Genomic DNA, 14,780 nt, shown 5'->3' on the forward strand with positions numbered 1-14,780 from the left:
CCGTGAAAACAAAAATGGCCCCCACAGTCTTCCAATAATCGGGTATGCGGACCTTTAAAGGAACAATCTAGATGTGTTTGATATTTATGGAGGCAATCGGAAAAATACAAAATAATATTTTACCAAAATGATCTGCAAATATCTGATTTAGAGGATTAGAGAAAAGTAAATTTAAAACTAAACAACGAGCCACAAATAGTTTAAAGGCTACGATTTATGGATGTGACGTCACGGAGTCAGCTTGTCCATGCAAATCACCCATAACATTTTCTAATGCCTCTGTCCTTTATTTAACCTACGATACAGTATAACAATATATCGGACCATTTACCCACAGCAAATACTGTAGTGTTACTAAATATATAGTATTGCCTGAAGCAAGTGGAATTATAATTATAACTAACGGAAGAGAACTTATCGGTGACTGAATAAAAAGCCATTAAATAAATCCATATAGGATTCAGAAGTTCACCCATATTTACCTTCGAGTCATTTAATCCTAATCTGTAAATAAGTCAACTTTCTGCATAAAAGTGGTATATATCAAAAACGCTACAGGTTTTAATCAGTGTAAAGAATTTGGAATGCCAAAAACTACTTTGTGATTGTTTTGAAGTCTTATTTCAACATTCACCAAACTGCATATGGTTTTGAAAATAAGGCACTGTCTATATCTGTATAGAGTCCGCTCTGTGCATTGGGTAGACGTGGTCCGCTTATGTTGGATATTATGGACTATTATTGTAAAACATTCGGCTTGAACAACCATGCTAGTGGTTCAATCTAGGTATTTTGAACTTTGAAATGTGTCTTAAGTCCCTTTGTTGCTCCTACTATTTGTTTTCTCTGTCCCTCGCAGAGAATTGATTAAGAATCACCCCCCCCACCCAACCCCCCCCCCCCCCCGCTCTTCCGAATACTATACAAATTGAGAAATCAAAATTATTCCACTAATATAGTAAACACTTCTTGTGGTTTATTACTGTTATAATGTATATACTCTCTATCTGTTGTAGTGGTAACGTATTGGGAAGGTTTTTACAGATTCCCAAATTCTAAAACATGCGTTTCACTGAGCTTGTGTGTCTGTGTGAACTATAACCAACTGTCATCTTCAAATCGAAAAACAACGCTATTAACTTCCTTCACTCTTCAGTTTCAAAACGTTTGTAAATGAAACAATTGCTTTCACTTTTCCTTCAATGTCTGACAGGCAAAACATCTCCAGGATTCTCAGAATAAACGCCTTAAAGAGAGATAATATTTTTGTTTAGGTCATATTTCGCAATTATCACACTGTACACGTGATGATTATATATGTAAATGAGTACACACAGTAAAATAAAAATGAAAGGAAAACCTAACTGACAGCATCAAACCTTTCGGAGGTTTCTCCTTTTGTCTCTCCGCCTCCCCCCCCCCTTCCTTCACAAATTTCGACTCCCCTTCCCTTCTGTTAGGAAAATAAATTTCGGCACTTTCAAGTTCACACACCATTTACCCGTACCCTCTTCCCACATGCACGCACCTTCTCTCCACACACATGCACGTCCATAATCCATGTCTCCAAACGCGCGCACTCACTCTCACAACCAGTACACACCCATTATTTTCCCTCCACACGCAAATTCACATTGTGTGAGGACGTGGTGACTCTTTAGAAATCACATCCTCGGACCTGGAATTCATTTGTTCAAGTCAGAATACAAAACAAACGCACTCATACACACGCTGACACGCATATATATATATATATATATATATATATATATATATTTATATGTATATATGTATATATATATATATATATATATGTATATATATATGTATATATATTTATATATATATATATATATATTTATATATATATATATACATATATACATATAGATATATATGTACATATAAATATATATATATTTATATGTATATATGTATATATATATATATATATATATATATATATATGTATATATGTAGATATATATATATATATATATATACATATAAGCAATTGATATTTTGACATTTTGTATTCATGACATTTGCGTTTCACCTCGGTTCGATAAAGTCAAATCGCAATATTGGCAATGAACCTTATACATATAGTTCTATGTTACACGTGTAGGAGTATCGCATTGAATAAGTGTCAAGCATTTCGTAAATGACCCTTGAAATTGCTAGAATTTAACTGACATTTCCATAGTGCCAAGAAAACAAACAACAAAAACAGAATGGTTTACTTTTTGTTATTCACACACGATTTGTTAATTTAAGCAATTCTAAAAAGAAGGGCAAAAAAAAAAACTTAGAAAAAGAAAAAATTCCAAGGTAAAAGTGACGAGAAGGTTACCGATATATAGACTCCGTTCTCTTTCATACTAACGTACACTTTTAGCAATATGGAAAGGAGGTATCCTTGCTGTATACAACCAGGGTAGGCCTATATTAGGGCTTGAATAATATATACTCCTAGACACTTAAACTTGCATATCTTTTAATCAAGTTTAAGTTTACGTGTTCTTAATTATATTTGATTTTCAGCGAAGAAGAAGATAAACACATGAAATGTCGGTATCGTACTGACGTTGAATTTTCTGACCATGTTTTGATCGAAATTCCGTCCGAACAAAACAGTTTCCTAAAAGCTTCAAGGCTGTCGTTGGACGGTGGGTATGTTAATGAGCTTAGTTGCATAACTTGTTTTAAGAGGGGTTACGCAATCTTACTGTAAAAGCTTTGAATTCATCCTGTATCGGCGACCGTGAGCCGGCGGAACAGAGAACGTGTTCCCCAGTTTTGCGAGGAAACCTTAAAAGTGCTCCTTTCCATAAAGTAGAACTGTCCCCTGTGTAAATGCAAAGTAAAGTTTGTACCATTTTTCATTACCGAGTGTCCATCTATCGTTAATTTTTGAGCTGATTTTGTCCTTTGACCTCCCGCTCAAATCAAAGACAATTGTCTCTCTGCCCCTCGAAGTTTGTGTGCTATCCATATCCTACCCCCATCGTACCCCCTTCCTACCCCACCCTACCCCATACTACCCCAACCTCACCCGTCTCCCACTCCTTCCGCCTGTTCTGATGGTATCTTTAAATACTGCGCAATTATATGTATCCACCTGAATTGTGTAGGCCTATGGAATTATAGCCTTCTGCAACCAAAAATTACCATTTATTGGTAACCATTAAAACGGCATGGTTTCCAAGGTTACATTAAAATGAGTCAGCCATCTACCGAACTTCAAAATGTGTTCAAAATATTCCCAAGACCGGAGGGGGAAAGGCGGTTTGTCGAAAACCTCAAAAGCTATCTCTTTGTGAGGTAAAGTTTGAGGTGATTTAGCCACCTCAAACTATCAAATTAATGTGCATCTTTCCTTCAAAGTTTGTGCTCAGCAATTTCCTTCCTTTGCATGTTTGAGGAATAAAATCTTCACATTTCTCACGAATCGAAACCCATACAGTACGGAGTTTAAACTTTGACAGTATCAACCATAGCATTGTTCGATACAGTTGGCAATAGCCTATATTGGAATGACCACATTCCTCACCGGTTTCGAACCTCTGGGCAGGTAAGCAGTGTCCATGGTCTATAGTTGGTTTGGGTTTTCGCGTACAAAGCAGGAGGCCCAGGCTCGAATCTTTTTTCTCTCTGCTCTAGATTATCCAACTCATTTCAATTTGAGTTTCGATTTGTTTGTTTTCAGCATCATTTATATAAAATAAGCTTATTAAGGGAGTATCTCATAGTGCATACCGTATGATACCCCCCCCCCCCCAAAAAAAAAAACGCCATGCATCCGGAATAGAAATATATCCAATAGTTGTTTTGCATTATCTTTACGAGGTTTTATCCGCCCCGGATTGCAGGCAAAATTACCCAAAAAAATATACTACATAAAACCGTCAATCCTCCCCTAAAGGCAAAAACTTATGAGCAATTTACAATCCTTCGGTTTGGTTGTCATGGTAACGTGATGTACACGTTTCTTCAGCCTGTCATGCCTATGCATATATTTAGTATATATAGCGACACATAAATGTACTTACACACTCTATCATGGGTTTATATTATAAATGCCGCCAGCCGTCGCGTGAGACTGCAATCAGCCGAATCTCACCTGATAAAATATTTATTAATGACTGTCGCCCTCATTCAGATTTATTTTAGCGGCGTGAAACACGCGCGACTAATCGAAAGCTTAAAAGTGCTTTTGCGTTATCAAACGTCTTCAAGTGATGATAGTTAACTTTTTCAGGTCATATTTAAGAAAATGATAATAGCTAAAGTATTTCTCCAAATGGGGCCATTTTGACTTCAAATATCATCAGATATAGGGCTCCACATCAGCCGATAATTAGTTAATTGCTCTTTCAAACTGAGATATATATATTTAAGCCCTCGATGCTGCATCCAAGTTTTAACAATTCAATTAGTGTAATAGTGGAGTCCTTTCCTGTGAGTTTACACGCTCCTCCCCCACCCGCTTTTTTTTATTCAAGATTTTGCTGTTTTGAGGGTGATAGTAAAGTATTTGGTGAACTTTGAACCTAGTTGACGATTATATGATTTTTCTAACAAACTGATTATATTTAAGTATTTGATGTTGCTCTGTTGTCATTTAAAGAAGCATCTCCTTTTATCTGAAATGTCAAAGGTCATTGCAATAAACAACTTCCGCAAACAGTTAAAGGAATAACGAAGGCAGGGATCAAAGACAATTTATATTATTCAGTAACCTAAAAACTATCTAATATTCGATTTTTAAGTTAACCGCTTCCTGCTGGACTGAATACGCTCGCTTTGAAAATTGGCTCCCATGGCATAACCACAATACACAGTAAGCCGCCATTGATTATGTAATACGCCTGAAATTCCATCTTGATGACGTCAGGGAGGAACAACTCTCGTAACAAGTCTTTTACCGTGTGGTAGACTCCCCGTGGAAAATATTCAGCTGTTGTTGCTAGGGCTAGAACTTTAGAAGGCCTTGCAACTTCCTATAAGCCCAACGCAGTTTGAAATATTAATGAGGCTCTTGAAAGTCTTAGTTACGAAAAAAATCAAGAGTTCTCATTTCTTAAAACTGTAGTTAAAAAGAATGCCTAGGCTACGCTAAACAAGCACACTGAAGCTAGGCCTAGGCTACGCTAACAATGTAGGCTGACTGTAACGTTAAGCATACAGCATGACTTGTCAGACTTAGGCTTACTTCAAATCCAATTCAAATGGAATGTTCCTTGTGTGGTCACGGATGTCGCTCCTCATCACTAAGGTAGCTTTTAGTACCGCTTTATTTTGGCAAACGGTTTCAAAGTCTGTATTGATTGTTAAACAGCCTTCTGGGGATGAAAAAAGCTTCGCAAAATTATCCACTTCCAGGCAACAAACATCCTCCACCTGCGTTTAGGCGTTATATCGCAGTTGTCATACGATCATCTTCTTCCATGTTTTAATCTTACTTTTTCCCTTGCCTGTAATTCCTCTGCTGTTAATATCGGATCAAAACCATAAGGCCGCCGCCCTATCATTGAACCTTCTTTGATTCTTTCGTTTTTTTTGAGAAAAATCAAATGAAATTGTTGTTTACTGACTGTGCTTTAGTACAGCACTTGTATACGGCTACTGATCGATTGATTTGTTCCTCCCTTACGTCATCAAGAAGGAATTTGAGGCGTATTACGTAATCAATGACGACTTACTGTGCATTATGGTGAGGCCTTAGGAGGGGACAATAGAAGAGATTTAAGCCTTGAAAAGTACCATTTATCCCTTAATGATCAAAGCTATACAGAATGAAATGTTTCCCGTAATGAAGTGTTCCCGAAGTTATGAGGGCGGTATTGAAGAACTTGGCAATCGTAGACTTCGGATGTGTGACCTGATTATTTCACTTTGGCTTCGGCCTTGAGTACAACATTTCTGTAAGCTGCCGAGTTGATCGAATCTAACCGTAATAGTAATTACCGTCTTTGCGATCCGCGTTATAGTCATTGCCGACTTTGCAATCTGCGGTGCCCTAATAATTTTGCAAGGTCGGTAAGAGTCTCCATAGTTTTCCCTTTTGGGAAACCAAAACTGGAGATCTAGTTGGGTATTTCCTTTAAATTAAAACTTACGATTCTGTGATTTATCTTTATAATCATGATTTAAAAAAAAAAACGACGGTTTATATATATTTAATAACTATCTAAAGATTTACTCACTAAAAAAAATACATTTACAAAATTCCTGATTTTGTAGTCAGCGTGTATACATTTATCTCACGTTTCTTATACATTTGTTTTCCATTTTTTTCTGTTATAGTCAACTTCTTCCTCTATTTATTTATTTATTAACTCTTTTGTTTGTATTAATTAAATGGAGCTCAAAGGGACTGAGGTTTTGTCTAACTTCAATAGAGCTTTTAAGCTTTTGTTAAGAAATTAAACAAGCAAAACGTAGTTTTGAAAAGAAAGGAATCTTGAAATGAACTGATAATGGTTTCTAATCAGCGGACTGATACCGCGCCCCTCCGCGCCCCCGCCCCACGCCGCCCCACGCCGCCCCACGCCGCCCCACGCCGCCCCACCCCGCCCCACCCCGCCCATGGGCCCTAAGCTGTACCAGATTCGTCGCAGCAATATTTCGTAGCATATATTTGGTTGGTGTACTGTTTGAAGATAAGCCCACTTCTTCAGCCAAAATCCAGTTGCTATAGTAACACAAATCCACATTAATTTGTGCCCCTTGTAACTACTCGGACGGCCCCTTTGTATATGCATGAAATACCAAATATTTGAAGTGCGTAGGTCGGCCATGGAGGGAGGGGGGGGGGGGGTTAAGAGGGACTCAAAAGTTATCATTTAGGGAAAATATTTTCTTTTATATCTTGAGGCTAAATGCGACATTGTGGACAAGAAGAACTTAAGTTAGTTTGTATAACACATTATACACTGCGCGGTAACTCGTGTGTAACTACACAATATAGTTACCATGCAGTGATATATTTGGCTGTAAATGCCAGGTACTTCAAAGAAACAACTCATATAGTTACACCTCAGATTAATTTTCTGGCTTGAAAGCTTTTTATTATTATTATTATTATATTCTCCCATTGTAAATCAATGCACTCTATGAATAGACGAAAGCATTGAAAATATATAGTCAGAGTAGTATAAACTCGGACGAAATCTTCAAACTTTGTATCCACATGAATAAATTAGCCTTTTCTATACATTTTCTTTTCTTTCAATAACTTGATTCATACAAAGAAGAATACATTGCGTTTGACTTATGAGTCATTTAATTACTAAAGTGCCTCTTTAAGCTAAAAAGCAAAACTATAGCAGTACTAATAAATTAACACTCATCTGATGGAAATTTTGTAAAATCTTCGAAAATCAAATGCATAATATTGCAATGCATGCACTGAGTGAGGTTCATTATATAAGCTAGACATGTATATGTAAGCTTGGTGGGATGGTGATGTGTGGGTATGGTATGGTGGGGGAATGGTGGGATAGGGACGGGTTTGGTGGGTGAAGTTTGTACAGAAGGGAAACCAACATCAGGGGTCTGGGTGGGGGGGGGTGGGGCGTGATACCATGTTTTCATATATATCTTAAAACGAATCGAAGGGGTCAAACTGTTCACGAGGGTTGGTGAGAGGGAAGCCCCTGCTTCTTGGAATGAATCCCTAACTTGACGTTACCAATGTTTCATATCTAAATGAAGAAATCAATAAAAAAAAAACTAACGCAGCATTTTGAATGAACGTGTAACTGAAGTTATGCCTTGCTTTGATGAATTTATAATCCACCCCACCAAAGGGGCCAAATTCTCAAATTTAGCCAATAATTATATTCTGCCCCTCCCCCTCCTCCCCCTCCACTCCCCGCCCACCGCCCCATCTCTCTCTCTCTCTGATAGCATGTTGTTCAATTACAAATGGCAGAGTGAAATGATTTTGTCTACATCAGGTTCCATCGGTTAAAATATTACTTCGTTACATGTTCCGTCTTCCAAAATATTTCACCACACGTCTAGTTGTTGCTTTAAAACTGGTTCGCACATACGAAATTATCTAACAATTTCAACAAAAAATAAATATTTTTTTCCGTACAAATTTATCACATGGTATTTTGATCATAATGTATACCCTTTTCCTAGCATATTCTGTATTTCTTACTTCGATACTTTGAAATTACCAATAAATGACAGCAAATTTTAAACAGACTATAGGTCCGGGTTTAATTTCATCAAGAAATTATTTGCAACAAGAAAAAAACTGTTATGAATAAAGTACCATCTTAAATGAATATTTCTAATGGAACTGGTGATTCATTCAGCTGATGAAAAGCAAAACTTATTGAATATTCATGAAGGCCTGGTTGGTGTCAGCCAGTTGGGACAATTTCCTCATGCTAATACCTCTCTAAACTGTACTCCAATATCATGCTCTCAAAGAACTAATATTGACTGTCCAAACAGTTACCAACAATTACATGATAGAAACATGATATTCATACCGCTCGTACTGACAATATGAGTGTTCTGAAGCGGGACATGACACTACAGAATAGAAAAAATTGTCCTAACTGGGTGTTGGTGGTTGTGTCAAAGGTCAGTAAGTGACGCTGATTTTGTTAAGGCTTTTCCATTGTTTAGTACCAGGATAGTCTGTCAGCAGTTTGGTCCATTTCTGGGTAAACTTCAGTTTCTAAGGACAAAAAAAAAATACATCGTCAAAATATGATCATTCCTTTTACATTATTAGTTTGATTGAAAATAAGAATAACGCACCAAAAAATAGAAAATTTGGGAAGTCAAAAAGTCCCAAACTCTTATGAAGCAACCGCACTCACCCCCCCCCCCCCCACGATATAAATAACTTTACTTAATATGGTATTTGTAGATATTCTTTAAACATTAGGATTTTTTTTTAAATCTGATATCGAAGTTCATTGCCATTTTTGAATAATTTATCTGACGTATCATTTCCAAGACGGAGTGATTCCTTCATTAACCAATTTCTTTTCAGAGTTGAGAAAGATATTTTAGACATTCATCCCATCTGCGCATGTGCAAAGGGAAACCGCAGAAGAGACATCAAAGGTACGTTCCTATGAATTCAGAGATCGACTGTTTTTCTTTCACAATTATAATTTTTTTTAAATATAAAGTAGAAAGCCATTTCTGCTCGTATGACGTAATGACCATTAATCTCTTCCCGATGAGAAACGAAACAGAAATGATTTTGCTTTTCTACTCTGCTCCATTCTAAAGTAAGTATATTTATTTCTATAAAGAATGTATATACCATTATGATATACGCGATTCTGTTTATACCGCTTGAACGATCAGGTATTATATCTACACGCAAGCGCAGTTAAACGGCCATGAGACGACTTGAACAACTTTCTCTGTCGTTCACTCTTTTTTTTTCAAGTTGGAGATAATTTTCTTTCCTAAATATATTAAAATATCTTAAACTTGCAGTTATATGTTTAAACCTGTATCGACTAGTTTTCGTTTATACGATGTCAGGTTTTCTTGTTAACAAATATCGACATATTGATGGAATACCACAGCTACCGTAGTTACACTGCTGTTGGGCTCCATTCTAGTCTATGTGTTCAATGGTTAGGCATAATCGCCAAATTTGACAATTGAAGAATCGACTCTACTCTAAAGATTAAAGTGAAATATGACAGAAGATTTACAAACTATATTAATCACTTTAGAGTACATTTAAAATTTCAATTTTGATTTGTGTAGAAATTATCTTTAAATCACCTTATAAATTGCTTATTTTTTTTTAATCAATTTTTGGTTTGTAAATGAATTACGCGAGAGCATATACCAATAAAATTTAAGCACAGCACATATCAAATGGCGGCATTAATTCAGCCTTTCACGTGAGGTCAAACACCTGTGAAGTAAAACAATGTGCAAAGATGGAATAAATTTACCAATGCATTACAACTGAGGCATTGTCATATATTCTTCTGTAACCTGTGTTTATTATGAATTTAATATAACAAAGATATAGGTCTGTACAGACTAGCAGATATTTTTTATAACCTTTCAATAAAAAAAAAAATCGTTCCATTCTGTGAATAAAATTGGTCAGTATGAAGAAAGGGAAGAATATAACATTCAAACTTGGTTCGATTGAAAGGATTCTATTTTAAAAATGATATGTCGAATCAATAATTAAATAAACTGATTAAAGCTTACATGATAATCGAGCGATATAAATTAATGATAAATGATGGTAGTTATTGATTTACTTGAAAATTTTGATGCATTTTGACCATTTTTTCACCATGTGAACACTATTCTGTCAGGCAATGAAACAACCCTCCACCCCACCCCCACCAGCCCTCCACCCCCCCCCCTTCCACAAAAACGATAAGGAAATTATTACTTCTCATCTAAATACATTAATGAAACCTTTGTAATACAGGAAGCTCAACTTATGGAGTTTTTTAATATTATATAAGGGTTCTTTTAATCGTTTGAAACGTATCAGACTTTTTAATTCCTTCGATATCATATTTGAGAGTGGTATAGACACCTTTAATAACATTTTCTATTAGCACGAGACCCTTGTATACACGGTCGACGTGACTTGAATTGATTATATTATATTACTCGTATAGCTTCTATCAATTTGAGGAAAAAGCTGCGACGATTAACTAATTAATTGATTCTCTATTCTCTCAGTTGCGTAGGTCACTCTGTTAACATATTAAAGAGGGTCTTAACAGAGTCTAAAATGGAATACATTCTCCCCTTCCACCCCCCCCCCCTCCCCTTGACAAGCTATTACCTCACTGCTATTGACAATATTAACGCAGAGGATCAAGGAACGAAATACCAACCAATTTAGGCTATATACGCGTTCAATCCACTAGCGGTTAGATTGTTGGGTTTTTTTTGGGGGGGGGGGGGTGGTATCGTACACAGGTATGATGTTTAGGAGGTGCCAGTGATAAATTTGTCGAAATAGAAATAAAATTATTCAATTAGGACTATCCGATGATTAGAGATCGATTATTATTATTATTTGTATTATGATTATTATTATTATTATGGTTGTTATTATTATTATTATTATATATATATATATATATATATATATATATATATATATATATATATATATATATTCAAGCTAGATAGGAAACGACATGCTGCTACTTTAAGATGTTAAGTGTATGACCGGTTGATTGTGCTAATAAATGGCAGCCGCAATGACGTCATAGCTATTTATATTTAGTATTTTAAGTTGATAAAGAGCAATTAATGGTTAAAGCCTATACATAGTTTCATTTGATAGCATCTAAAAAAAGGGACTATTTGCGGGTTGTTTCCCCTCATTAAATATATATATATATACGGAAAACTGCAACGGAACTTTTAATAGGATAAAATTGAGTAGCATAACTACTTGCAACGTTACAGGATATGAATTTCAGGTTGTCATTTATTATTTATGGTTCACTGAATATTATTTCAGGATTCGGTATTATAAACAGATGTGAAAGCGGCTGGTTTTTATCTTTGACAAAACTTCACCTCCTGATAAAGGTATGATGACAATTGTTATTAATTATTATTTATAGGATGACTACACTTGATGTCTTTTACTCTGGAAAGCGCCTTTAATGCTTCAATCATGATGACGTCAGCTCCTCTGTACAGGCTTAGATGTTATTGTGAATCCTTTTTGTTTAATAAAATTCTAATAACTCAACTAGATCCTGTTCTTTTAACTTCATATCAACAACAGAACACCTTTGGATAATATTCAACACCATTTGTCCTTGTTTTCCAATTGAGTGTTTTGTGTTGCATCTGGTATGTGTATTAGACTAAATAGTCCAGTCACTTTAATTGATGAACCTCACTTGATTAAAGGGTCACACTTTCTCAACAACAACAAATTTAAAGTGGTCTATTCAACATAGCAAAATCAATTGCCTTGCCTAAAGTCACCCTTTAACCTTCTTCATCCGTGCTTTCTACGGTTATAAATTCGGTTTCACTTCCCCACATTGAGTTGACATTACGTTGAGTTGACATTACACGAAGACATTACAAATAATGATGTGTATTTACTTAAGTCATACTACATAACACTATGTGAAGGAAATGCAAGTCCCACTGCGTGTGAATATTCCAAATATAGTTAACTGACTTCAACCGCTATTTGAACAAATGTGGGGATTAAAGAGTTATAAATATTTGTCTATCAATGTTGACTGTCAAAGTAAAAATATTTTTTTTATTTTTTTTATAAAAGTGCTTTGACAGCAAAGTGGATATGTCCCTAAAGGCGCGAACTGACCGAAGGAACACATTTTTCACTGAAGCTTAAGAGAAATTATAACGAGGATTATATTTGAACCACAGTTGCATCAGATTTGTTACCTATAGTGACTGCGAAGTCCTTTAAATACCAAATCACAGTCGAATCTATGGTTTTGAAGACTCACTTGGGAATATTTCTAGTGTCTTAACATTCTCTTACCTTCGTTAATTTGTGAAAGGCGGGAAAGAATTAGCATTTTTAACAAGTCTTTATTGTCGGCGAGTCTGTGTTGTCTCTGCGTTGATGCCGGAGCAGTTATATCTGAATCTGAGAAACTTTTCTTGCCAATTCGAAGAATTTTCTTTCTCTGCTGCGAGACACTCAATTGTAGAAGACTCAAACACACTGCAGCGAAAAGACAGGCTGTACCTATAAATAAATACATAAAACTGTGTAGATGTAAAAGTTCCAAAATGAATATTACTTAAAATTAAAAGGGGGATGCAAATGAAAAGGTTTAAGAATAATCATATACAAAATTATGGCTTCAATCACTTTTTGAGAAATACAAAATGAGATATCTTCGTTTTCCATGTAATATATACATGTTCGATGACGGACTGAGAATACAGAAGAATCAGACCTCAGGGTATAATAATTTAAATTTGAATCATAATAGAGCTTTGGATTCGCCGAATACCGAGGACTCGGACTTGGACGATATTCCGCGTACCTTAAATAGAAGTCGCTGTGCGGAAATGATACGTTGCTCTACGTCTTGTGGCGGTGTATTTAGGAATACAGCGACATGTACGTTTAGAACAAAGACGTATATGTTAGGTACAACGACATATAACGTGACCCATTTTGCGTTCCATAGTTTATGTCTACATATTGTTACAACGTTATACGTATTAGGAAGGTAATTAAACAAAAAAAAAGAAGAAAAAAAGAAAATCGACATCATATGAAACTAATTGAACTGGTCAAGGTTTCCAGTTTTGTTCATTAAATGTTTTGTTAAAATAATTAAGCCTCTTGAGGATTTCATTTGAAGTTAGTGGGAATGTCTTTTATAATAGGAATGCAAATATGTTAAACTTATGTTATTTGTTTTTTGCAGAAAACACAAAGAAATGATGCATTGGGGATTTAATAAACCGATCATAAGCACTTGGGACGGAAATCGTTGCCATGGGGATCGTATAGGCGGTCTCTTGGTTACGAGTAGGTAAAGGCTCAATGTACTTTACTAATTCGGGGAGTGTTTTGAGGTGATAAACGGAAGACGGAGTGGGGAGGGTGAAAATTCATCCTCACCCTGAACGATATTATTTGACACTATAAATACGAAGATTGGCAGATTAAGGTCAACTTACTGAGTTTCTTACTTGGTACATCAGCCCTGGCTTGTACGTCACAATCTTTCTCCCCACCCCCTCCCCCTTCCACCTCCCCTCCCTCGGAAAAATGACCCCATACGCATATGATTCCAACATACTACTTGCATAACCTCTGACCCCGTTGCAGGAAAATGGATTTAAACAGATGGTTGCAAACAAATACAATCCACGTATTTGATTGTAGAGAAGGATTTCCAAATTTGGAGAAAAAAGTTAGTGAATGCAAATTATGTGGGATTCACTAGTTAATGCCCATATCGTTTGTGATTTTGTTTCAAAATTTTCATTCGGGTTGTAACTTACTAGTCAGTCTTTTCCGTCCTGAATAAACACCCTTATCAGCCCTCCATCCCCCCCCCCCCTCCACCACAACCACCCCAGACCTATCCCGGTAACAATAACTAATGTTGTAGACGATAAGTTAATATTATGGCTTCTAAAATGACTTTTTACCTTGTTATTTCTGAAGTTTTGAACACATCGTTATCTACTGCAACTTTATCGGGGCCAAAGAGGTCAAATGCAACCCTTTTCTATTCTTTCTCTTAGATATATGATATGCAAACTAGGTATAGTAAACTGGTCAAGTAACACAATTAACAACACCATTAATGACACCATTAATAACACCATTAGAACGTTATAGAGACATAAATGTTTTGAAGTGACATACAATGGTCTTAAAACTCACTTTTATCCTTTAATATTTAATGAAGCAGCTTATGATTACTAGCAAAAAACCGTGATACTGTTCGGTCTACCCTTCAACTTATCATCTCGTTTATGACGTTTACGAGACTGTTACTGTTGCGTCTCTATTTCTTTATATCGACTACAGAAAATTGAAGAGACTTAACACGAATTAATAGACAGATATTTTAAACCTTAAAGAGATGTGGTGTTTGACTGTTTGAGTATATATATATATATATGTATATGTATATCAAGATAAATATATATATATATATATATATATATATATATATATACATGAAAAAATATCCCGCATTTTAAATGTGTAGATCCCAGGTGGGCAAAGTTCGGGCCACGAGCAGACATCCTACAGCTCCCCC

The sequence above is a fragment of the Apostichopus japonicus genome, chromosome 10, assembly GCF_037975245.1.
Source record: "Apostichopus japonicus isolate 1M-3 chromosome 10, ASM3797524v1, whole genome shotgun sequence".
Taxonomy (NCBI): domain Eukaryota; kingdom Metazoa; phylum Echinodermata; class Holothuroidea; order Aspidochirotida; family Stichopodidae; genus Apostichopus; species Apostichopus japonicus.